The sequence below is a fragment of the Felis catus genome, chromosome D4 (assembly GCF_018350175.1).
Source record: "Felis catus isolate Fca126 chromosome D4, F.catus_Fca126_mat1.0, whole genome shotgun sequence".
NCBI lineage: Eukaryota > Metazoa > Chordata > Mammalia > Carnivora > Felidae > Felis > Felis catus.
Genome location: NC_058380.1, coordinates 30,119,201 through 30,130,342, shown reverse-complemented (window position 1 = coordinate 30,130,342; position 11,142 = coordinate 30,119,201). Strand labels below are relative to the sequence as shown.

Genomic DNA, 11,142 nt, shown 5'->3' with positions numbered 1-11,142 from the left:
TGGAGGCCTAGTTCCCAGCCTCCTGGTGACAGTGTTTTTTGTTTTTTTGCTTTTTTTAAACAGTAAAAAATCTTTATATTATACATAGATCTAATGGAGGAATTAGGAATTATTTATGGTTTCCTGCAATCCTCCCAGGTATAATATGTCAGATTCAAACTGGAAACTATGCCTGGAATGAAATCCTACTTGAAACAGTTTCTTGTGGTTCATATTAATGACTGGCGACTGGCGGGTTTACACAAACAAAATGAATATTATAATTTGGTGGATAAGCAAATAAATTACTTTTATAGGGTTTAGACACTTTCCATGGAAGCTTTGATTTATCCAAAGAGGCGTCTATGCATACAGGTTACTAAATTGCCAACATGAAACCCTTGAGTCCTGGTTCTTAGATTAAACGGGAGCTTGGGCCCTCTTCTCTGCAGACTTCTTGCTTAAATGGGGAAATAAAATACTTGATAAGTAGAAAGATTCTTTGTTGACATTTTTAAGCCAGCTGGGAGCCTTGAGAATTTGAGGATGGACCTTTTCACAGGCCATCAAGGGCCTGATGGAGTCTGTGGAAGACAAAGGCATTTTAGAGATGGCCAGCATTGTCTCTTGCCCACTCTGGAGCTGTCTTTGGCTCTGCCATCCCCAGGCTTTTGGTGAGATTTCAGCTGGTTTTAACTGCCCCAAGGTAAGACAGGGTCTTTTCGGGTTTTCATTGCCCTGGAGCATGACGTTACTGACAGATAAAAAGGCTCTCCCAGGACAGCTATTAAAGCTCAAGGGCTGCATTTGTATAAATACCCAAACAAACCCATCAGGGAGATATATGACAAGAGACAAACTCTCAGAATCTCAGAGACAAAGATAAACAAAGCCAGTTGAAATGACAGAGCCAGACCAGACTGGGGTTCACAAGAAATGTCCCCTGAAGGAGCTGTTGCAGGCACACCTATGCGGAGAGACCAGGCTGAGAAAAAAAGGCTGAGCGAGGTGCTCAGTGTAACTTCTGTTTTAACAAAGCAGGACTCGCTCAGCTCAGCTCAAGTTGTACCAAATGAGATGAATTTGCTCTTTCCTGGAGGATCTGGTGGGAGACATGGGGGGGGGGGTGTGACTTTTCAGATCTGGGGCCCCTGGTCTTTTCTTGATGAAGGAATGCTGGCCTCGGAGCTCAAGGTGTGTGTAGAAGGTTCCCAGTGGCGGGGTAGCTGGGTCCAGCCAGGGAGCTCTGAGGAAGGGGCGTGTGCAAGCTGCCACCATTGTCCCCCCCCTCCCCCCCCCCCCCCGCCTCCAGGCACATACAGAGCTCAGGGGCAGGCCTCCAGACAAATCCATGCTACCCCAGTGACCCATGATGTGCCACTGCTCAGCCAGGGGCCTGTGATTTAGTTTTTCTACCCTAATATGATTCTAATCTTGTCCACAATAAGCTGGATCTAATAAAAAAAAATGGTGGAATGCCTGTGTGCAGTTAATGTGGATGGAGGATGACCAACCAGCCGCTCCCGGAATAGGCCCAGATAAAGAGCTCCCAGACCAGGTCTTGGGACAGCAGGCAGGGGGGCAGGTCTGCAGTGAGCAGGGAAGGCTTATGTTACTGCAAAGCTGAACTAGGTGGTGGGTCCTCAGGGATGCGGAGCGAAGAGGGCTCAGGAATCTGTACGCTTACTTTTTCTTTGCAACCAGTTATATAAATACATACGCAAGCTGGTTGCTGCCCGAAGGGTTCTGGCATGCAGCCAAACCATCCCCTGGGTCCTGGCACTTGGACACCTCAGCTTTCTAGCATTTAGAAGGCAACTTGATTGGAGTAGGCTGTGGATTTTGCTGATGCCGGGAAATTATTTTCTCTTGAATTCAAACCCTGCTTTGCTTGTTGAGAAAGGGAGATGGTGTGTTCTGGATAGGCATTGGCGAGAGATACCTCATTCTGGTTATTTTGGATGCCTCCAAACACCCAGCACGGATCTCTGGGTGCCCTTGGTATACAAGCAACAATTGAGGCCTTGACTTGAGTGTCATCTCCTTGGGGACATCTTCCCTGACCAGTCTTGCTCAAAAAGCAACAAAAAAAGAAAACAAACAAAACAGACAGAACAACATAAAATGACCCACCCTGGCATCTTTCATTTAATGCTATCTGGAAATATTTCTTTGCTTGTTTATTACGTCTGTCCCTCTGGACATGAGGTCCAGGAGAGCAGGGACCTTATTTGCATGGTCATGGTTCTATCCCTAGCATCTAAAACGGTACAGAAACACTGTGGAATGAATGGATATACTTTAAAACATACCCAGGGTTTGTATTTATCAGGTTGGTAAGATACGCAGAAATGACTGTCATGAAGGATGAAGCCTATACTCACAGGTTCCTAGAAACAGGAGGCACGGCACAACACCATGCAGGGAGACCTAGGGGAACACAGTTATCCAACAGGAGGCAGAAGGAGAGAGGAGGAAGCATGGGCATGAGTCTTTACTGTGGTTTTCAAGGGGAAGGAGTCAGTGAGCAGGCTAAGCAGCTGAGCAGATTTAGGATTGGCTAGTATGCATAATTTCTGCAGACTCTGAGTCATGAGGGTGGTCCCTCATTGTCTAGCACCAGGAATATTGCCTATAGTGCCTCCCAGACTGTAAAAGCCAGAAAGAAGAGGTGGTTTGGAGTCTAGGTTCCGGAGGGGGTAGTTTGCATATGAAAGACATGCAGGCAAGTTGTTTGCTATCTGCAGAAAATAGCTAATTCTGGGAAGGGCAGTCCCTTGCTTGGTTGGTCCCCAGGTTCCCAAGATGTCAAAGTATCATAAAGCACAGGCAGTAGAAAACATGATCAAGACAGAATGACGCTTTGACATGCATAGAAATGTAGAAGTTTACACAAATGTGAGAGAACCTTACATACTTGGAATGAGCTAAGACAACTAGGGCATCGTTCTATTTCTACAGGTCCCGAAATTGCCATGTTTCCTTTGGGTGGTTTTGCCAATGGAATACTCAGTGGGGAAAGATCTTTTCTGACATCACCTCTCCCCAACTTTTATTGAAGTATAACGTGTTTTCAGGGAATTGCATAAGGTACAGCTCATGAATGTTCATAAGCTGAATAGACCCAGGAAACCAGCACCCAGATAAAAAAAAGAGAACATTACCAGCAGTTGGAAGTCCTTCTTGTGTCCCTTCCATTTCCTACGGCAACATCGTGATGGTGCACAGGTTAGTTTTGTCTGTTTTTTTAACTTCACATATATGGATTCATCATTTTTTTCTAATTATATTTGCAAAATTCATGCATATCATTGCATATGGTAGAAAACAGTTGCTTCTTACTGCTATACAGTATCCCATTGCGTGTACACACCCCAACTTATTTATCCATTCAAATGTTAAGGGCCATTTGGGAAATTTCCAGTTTGGTACTAGGACCCCTCCACTGACTTTTCCCCACTCGTGTGTCAGCCAGTCTTGCAGCTGAGAGCAACAGACCTTTCCCTGGGCAATTTGACTCAGAAAGATGTATTTATTGGAACTGTTCAACGTAGCTCATAGAAGAAAAGGAGGGAGCAGCCGGGCTTTGAAAAGGGATGGACAAAGGGCAGGCATTTGGTGGAGCTGTGGAGTTATATGGACACAGCTGGGATGTCTACACCATTGCAAGCAAGGCCCTTCTCCGTGAGTCATGAGCGGGGAGAGAGGAGGGCAGGCTGCAGGCTGGGGCCGCCATGTGCAATCTGACTCAGGGCTCACAAATGTTAGGAAAGGAAGGTGACTAGGAAGGAAGGAAGGAAGGAAGGAAGGAAGGAAGGAAGGAAGGACCTTCTACTCGTGGCAACTCTGAATGACCACCCATCCTAACCTGGTATGGAACTGCAGGACTGGCCACTGGTTAGCAGTTACCAGGCCAGGAGGATGGCGGCTCACACGTGGCTTTTCCGGAGCTCCCGGACACTTGTGACTGACTCCCAGGAGCAAGAGTCTGAAATCCAGTCTCCCAGGCATCAGATTGGGATGACTCTGGGCACAACTGACCCTCCAGAGTCCCCAGCAGAATCAGGCTGAGCCTACTCTCAGGAGATGTAGCCTGAAATCATGCCCTTGTTTGGCTTCCCCTTCTTCCTCCGGGCTTCTCTCCCTCCATGACCCATCTACTCTGGTGCACTTCTTTAATATGTCACGTGCAGACCGCATCCAGTCCTGGAACTGCTCCTAGAGAACTGGACCTGAGCTAAAGAATCTCATGAGCAAAAGTATGGTATGCATGTGTCTGTGGTGGATTGTATATGTAGGTATGGTGTGTGTGTGTGTGTGTGTGTGTGTGTGTGTGTGGTGTGGTGTGGTATATGTGTGTGTGCTGTATGTGTATGTGGTGTGTGTGCATGGTGTGTTTATGTGTGTGGCATGTGTCACTAAGTCCGGGCTGTGAGGTAGAAGGAGAAGGGCTCTGATGCTGCCCTATGTCTTGAGGGTTTCTCTTCTGTGCCTTCTGCAGCCCAGAAGAGGTGACGGAGGTGGGGGAACTCTCCCACCTGCTCCCACAGCTCTGTCTCTTCCCCTCCTCATGATCCTGCTCCCAATCTCCTCCCTCTACCTTCTTCTCCCCTGTGCCAGGTATTAAGCATCCAATCCACCCCATCCGCTCTCCTCCACAGGACTCCCAACCCTCCATTATGCGGGTCGCCCTTTGGGCTCTGCCAATAGGGGGCACCAGAGGGAGGCTGCAGGACCTGTCCCCTTCTGTTTGTTCCTGTTCCTGTCAGCATCACCCCACAACAGTCGACTGTGACCCCAACAGTGGTTGGGGGTTCCAGTTTTCCAGTTTGCTTCCCTCACTCCTGGGGTCTGCCTTATCCCCTCCCTCAGGGAGGCCAGCACCTGCTGGCAGGGAGGTCCACTTCAGAGACGTGAGCCCAGTCCTGGGGAAGTCTACCTCCGAGCTTCCAAAGCTCCAGTGCCAGCTGGCACTGAGGTCTGGTTCCAACTCCTCAGGGCCCCTTCTCCAGGCTTCTAGGACCTGGGTTCTAAGATGCTGCCTTCTTCCCTTTGTTCCTCGGGAATGCCAGCTGCTTTCTTCAGTGATTCTCTGTGTGTCTCTTTTTAGAGTCTTTCAGCCCTCCAACACCTGTTCAACCAATTCACTATATTTAGCTGTCTCTATTAAAGTATGGGGCGGGGTCTGTCTTCCTGACAGGCTCCTAACTGGAAGTCCACTCTCCCTCTCCCCAGGGCTCCCAGAGGCATGGTCTCATGCATTGCTCAGGGTTCCCTTGCAAGTCAAGAGAGAAATCCAAATGATCAGTTTTAAAATTCAAATCTTGGGGCATCTGGTTGGCTTAGTTGGTAGAGCATATGACTCTTGATCTCAGGGTTGTAAGTTTGAGCCCCATGTTGGGTGGAGAGATGACTTAAAAATAAAATCTTAAAAAAAAATTCAACTCTTATTCAAGATTACTGATGAAACTATCAATGCAAACAAAGTGAAAAAGCTCCACAATGACTAAAATTGTGTATCGACAGAAGTCAAATCACCTCGACAAGGTTTTGATTGTTAAAGTCTGACTTAGGGAGTTGTTGGAAAATTCTATGTAGAGGAATAACAGGGTCAGATGTGTGGTGGGCTTCTGATGTGTTTTGGTTGCTCACTGTCTGTTCACACTACTCCCACCAACTGGCTCCATTCCATGCTGCCACCACTTTCAGTCCATGAGGTCAGGAGCTACTCTCCCAGACCAGAGGGAACACATGACTTAGGCCTGGCTCCTTCCTACAGGACTTGGAGTTGGCAGCACGCAAGCTGGAGTTTCTGTTGCCACTTTGCCACTGCATGCAGCCTGAGGATGAAGCCAGCTTTGGAAGAAGGGTAGAGCTGAGTGGTGAGAAGAAGGCCCTGGGCCTCAGTGATGGCCATTGAGTTTCCATATCAAGCCAGTCCTGAAACTAGCCTCACACCAATAATTCTTCTTTTTGGTTAAGTCAGTTTGTGTCACTGCAATCAAAAGAGTTCTACCAGATGGATCTATAGATTTTCTAGAAGACTTAAGAAGTGAAAGACGTGAAGGCACTGCAATGGTTGAAGCATTAGGACAGTGGTAGGAAATTTGAAAGGAGTCAAGAAATATTAAGACTTGGTTTCTGAGTAAACACAGTAATTGAGAGAAATGGAGACAACCAGTGAAAAAGATGGCACTCAGATTTGGGAAATAAGGTTGAAGATTGATGGTGAAATCACGGAGTTGGGAGTTAAACACAGGAGCAAGATGGGTGCAGAGCTGGAGATGAAGAAGTCCACTTTGGACACGAGTTGCCCGTGGATCGCCCAAGGCACTATGGTCACACCAGAGCAGCTGGGTGTGAGTGTGAAACTCAGGAGAGAGTCGGGGGTGGCACTGAAGGTTGGCAATCACCCCCACATAGACTGGTCACAAGCATGGCAATGAATGGAGATCGTCTGGTATGAGACTAACCCCAGGTTGAAGGCAGCCTGGCAGGACATGGAAAGGACAAGCTGAAAAACAGGAGCCTACCAGGGCAAGACTGACAGAGGTATAACGACAGATAGATGTGCAAGGACAGCCAGGAGAACAGCTTTCAAGGAAGGGAGCAAAACATTCAAGAAGGAGGTAGCGATTTGCTGTGTGATGTCATGGGCCACCCCATCCCCTCTAGAAAGCCAAGAGAGTTCTCTCCTGAATGACCAGACTGATGAGGCAGATTTCAAATAATGTTCGTCTCTCACTTCCCTTCATACCCTCTGCTTATATCTTCTCCTCTTCCCAGTCACCAGTGCCTCCACCAAGGTGCTGGAAGGAAGGAAGGAAGGAAGGGGGAAAAAAAAGAATGGAAGGGAAAAAGGTACTGATATAGGGACTCTGGCCAGGGAAAGGAAAGCTTTGGTTGCATGGTGTATGCAGCTCTGCCTCTGTTTATGATGTGACCAGACTATGGCACAGGAGTTGAATCATTTGGCTACTGGAGCAATAAGTTAGTAGCATTTCGTAGGGGGTGCTTTGGTTCACTTTTGGTAAGCAATTAGTGTTTAAAAGAGGTAAAGTTAGGAAGGACCTAACTTCAGACCATCTTTGTAGATAAATGCCAATATGAAAACACCCCTCACCAGAAAAAATAGTAAAATTCGTCTTGAGAAAAGAGAAAGCCACCCTTGTTTGGTTAGGATCTCTGGTTACTCTTTCATTTGATGGACATCCAGGGATTGTCCTGGAATTCTTAGATTCCAGCACCCAGCAAACCCTCCTATCATGATTAAGTCTTTCCAAACCTTGTATGTTGCACATCCTGCTGTATTTTTTGTTCTGGCCCCAGAGGAGACTGGGAAAACCTTTCAGCCTCTATTGGAGGTGGACGCCTCCTCATTCCTGCTGCAGCCCCATTTGAGAATAGAGCTTAGGCCACAGGATACAAGCTCCAAGCTGAGAATCTCAGGGCTCCATGCTGAAACTGTGCTGATTTTTTTTCCAAAGCATCAATTAGTATACTTTTTAGGTGTTAATACAAAAGACATCAAAAATGCAGTTAAAAGAAATGACACGTGTTTACACGTGTGGACTATTTCTGAAAAAGACATACAGGAAGCTGCTAACAGTTAGGGATGGAAAAGCTTGCCCCTGGTTGAGAGGGAGGGAAACTGTATGCTTTTTTGTACCGTTTGAATTTCATTTTATGGATGTATACCCCCAAATTAATTAAAAACTCTATAAAAAAAAGCAATAAAGCTGCTGATAGGGTATGTATTCCAGGAAGGAAAAGACAGCATAAGCATTACATAACAGATAAGGTCACAGAATTAAAACACAGGGATTCACTAGGGCAAATGCTAATCACATAGTCCCTGTTCACTGTTGGCCGGGAGCCTCTGCCCATCTTACCCAGGTCATGGAAGGATGGGTGGGGAGGAATCACCCTAATTCCCAGGCAGGAAATGGGGGCAGGGTGGGTCCTGGAAAAGGAACTACTGCTGACTCCTGATTTCCCAGCCACTAATTAGTGATGAAAATCCAACCCCCACCCAGGACAAAGGCAGCCCAGACATGGCCTCATTTATATGCAAAGGAAGTGGCCACAGGCTGATGCTTGGCAGGGGCTGGGGTGAGAGGACACTAGTGATGCCAGTGTTTGTGGGAGAATGAGGAATATGTCGCTAGTCCTCCCTGTGGGTGGGACACCTGTGGTGTCTCCAGGATGCTCCCAAGCAAGAGGAGCTGACTGAGGATAATAGAGAAAGCTGTCAGGTGAGCACAGGAGGGGGAGATAAATGTGGAGATGGTTCTAACTTGTCCAGGCCCAGAAATTCAGACCAGTAATCCACTAAAGGCTGGTGGAAGAGCAATGGGGCCTCTGAGGCATTCCAGATCAAACCTTACCTGACATCCACCTGCCCCATCCATTTAGTACTGCTGTTAACAGATCGTTTGCTGCCACCTGGCCCCCAGGATACAGCTGGTACTGTGGGTCATTCCATCACCGTTGGGAAGGTCAAGGTTTCTGCAGAAGAGCACTGCAGTGGTAGAGAAACAGACTCAAGGGCAGACTGCCTGGTTCCATATTGCCTCTGCTACTCTGTGTCTCAATTTCTTCTTCTACAAAGCAGAGATAGAAATAATACCTGATAATACCTACCCGGAAGGATTGTTGGCAGTTGAATGAGAATATCCACCTGAAGTGTTTAACAATGACGTGTATAGGAAGTCTTGCTCAATAAACGTGAGCCGAAGCCCTCAGTTTTCATTCCCCAGCCCAAGCATGCTTAACCTGAGTACCAGGGGAAATATGAGGTTTACAATCACCGAGGTCCCTGTGTGCTTTAACACGCTTTGGGGGGAAATTGGTGTTGAAAATAGATTAGGAAGGGGAAGAGGCTAAAGACTAGAAATCCAGGGAGAAGTCTGCAGGCATCCAGACGGAAGGTGGAGGGGCGGGAACTCGGGCCCTTGGCCGCAGGATTCGGGAAATACTTTGGGGAAATTCTCTCTAGGACTTGATAACAGGCTGCGAACGGGCACTTGGCCGAGGGCACCGGCTTTGCTGGCGGGAGGAAGGTTGGAAGGTAGGGAGGCGGCTGCGGGGCAGATCTTAAAGGTGTGGGAAGGAGACCGGCGGCTTGGGACTGGAAACTGAAACAGCAGGCCCAGAGGCGGCGGTGAGTGCCGGGGTGGGGTTCGGGCTGGAGTCGGGGGACCGGGTGCCGGTTCCCGAGTGCAGCTGGCGCTCGTCTAGGTGCAGTGTGCGTAGGCGCTAAGCCCGATTTCCAACTCCGACTGTCCGCTGCGCGGCAGTCGGGCGGGCGTGGCGGAGCCGCAGGGGGCACTCGGCGACCCAGCGCTGGGGACCGGCCGGGAGTTCCCCGCTTCCCGCTCCCTCCCTCCCTTCCTCCGCCCCTCGCCGGGCTCAGGGCTCCCATTCTGCCCAGCCCCCAGCGCCTCCGCCCTCCCGCTTCCCATGACCTCAGTTAGACGCGCTCGGGATCAAGTTCAGGCTGGTTTTCCAGCGGGCCGCGGGCCAGACCGCAGAAACCGCCGCCATTCACACCCGGCGGCCGCGCGCCTCCCGCGGCCAGGGCGGGTCCGACGCGGGCGGCGGGGGACGGACCTCTCGGCTCGGCCCCCAGCCCCGGCGGCGGCTGGCCGAGGGGCTCGCCTTTCACTACCCGCTCAGTTCTAACCCGGCGGGGCCCGAGGGGTCTGCGCGCGGGGGAGATACGCCTCTGTGCGCGGCTAACTGGGGTGGGTGGGCCTGCAGGAACTCGCGCCCACCTCCTGTCCGGGCTCCCCCGCCCCCGTCCAGTGCTAGTCACGGCCCACCCCCACCCCCACCCCCAGCCACCGCAGGCCCCGGTCCACCCCGAGTCCCAGCCACCGCGAGCCCGAGATTTCCGCACCCCCACCCGCCGCCGCTCCCCGCCCACCTCCAACCAGCGATCCTTCCTCCCTCCCCAACACTAGCCGGGATTCTCCGCTCCGCTCCCCGAAAGCCCCCAGGATCCCTTTCCACCTCAAGCCCCTCGCGAGCCGGGATTCCCGCCCCCACGCCACACAGCCTACCGCAAGCCCAGGAGTTCCCCCTTCCACAGCCCACTGCAAACTAAGGGTCACTTCCCCTCCACCCCAGGCTCCACGCAGGTCCAGGATCTCTCCCCGCAATCCCCGAGCCATCGCAAGTCTGAGATCTCCCTCCAAGCTCTCGCTCACCACAAACTTGGGAACCCTTGCCCCGCCCCCCGCCAGTTTTGGATCTCTTCCCATCCGTAGCCCTTTACAAGCCCGGTATACCCCTGACCCCGCTTGCCCCCCCCCCCCCCCGCGGGATTCCAAGCCCGGTCCAGTGCCCCAGACCTGGGGAGGGGGTTGGGTATTATCACGCGCGGCACACTCTCCCAAGCTCAAGGGGGAGGCAGGACCCCACAAAGGGCTGCCCCTCCTCCCAGCCTCACGTTTCGCGGTGCACAAGCCTCCAGGCGCGACTGGGAACGGCAGCCGGCCACCCAGGGCTTCCTACGAACCCTAGAACTTAGGACTTTCCCGAGGTTTTCGACTAACGGCAGATAACGCGCCCTGGAGGCGCAAGCCCCTGGAGTCTGCTTTCATGTTTTCCATCACTACAGCCAGAGCGTAACTTAATTAGCTTCTCCTTTCCCCAAAGGGAGAAAAATGAACCTGATACGGAGGAGCAGATTGTCTCCTCGGCCTGGGTGCGATGAATCCCGGGCTCGGGTGTTGCGGCCCCGCAGCCCGGGTTTCCAGCGAAGATTCTCAGCGGCGGTGGGTGGCCTTCTGGAAACTTCAAACGGCTTTACTTTATTTGACACAATTTCTACACATAGGCACCCTCTAATATTTGCCTGCGGGGCGGTGGGGTTGGAGGGAGGCGGGACCCGGGGCGAGGCGGACCCTCCCGGGAAAGGAACGCAGGCCGAGGGGGCAGAGCGCGGCGCACGCTCCGCGCCCAGTGCGGGGTCCGGCCCCGCAGAGCGGCAGCTGCGCGGCTCCCGGGGCCGACCCCGCCCTGCAGTCAGTCACACGCGCGAGAGGAAAGGCCAAAGAGCTCCCCTTGCCCGGACTCTGGAGGTGCTCCAGGGCCGGACTCCCGCGGGAAGCGCTGTCCCAGACATTCAGAGCAGAAAATTCCAGTTAAACTCCCTCC

The 11,142-nt window shown here is 51.3% G+C and overlaps 1 long non-coding RNA gene across 1 annotated transcript; it reads right to left on the bottom strand.

Annotated features, from left to right (window-relative positions):
- Nucleotides 1-263: 263 nt before the first annotated feature.
- On the bottom strand, nt 264-9,374 carry LOC102899622. The gene is made up of 4 exons (XR_890970.4): nt 8,623-9,374; nt 8,367-8,500; nt 3,144-3,180; nt 264-563 (listed from the first exon to the last, which is right to left on the bottom strand). It is a non-coding gene; the product is annotated as an uncharacterized LOC102899622 (long non-coding RNA).
- Nucleotides 9,375-11,142: the final 1,768 nt, after the last annotated feature.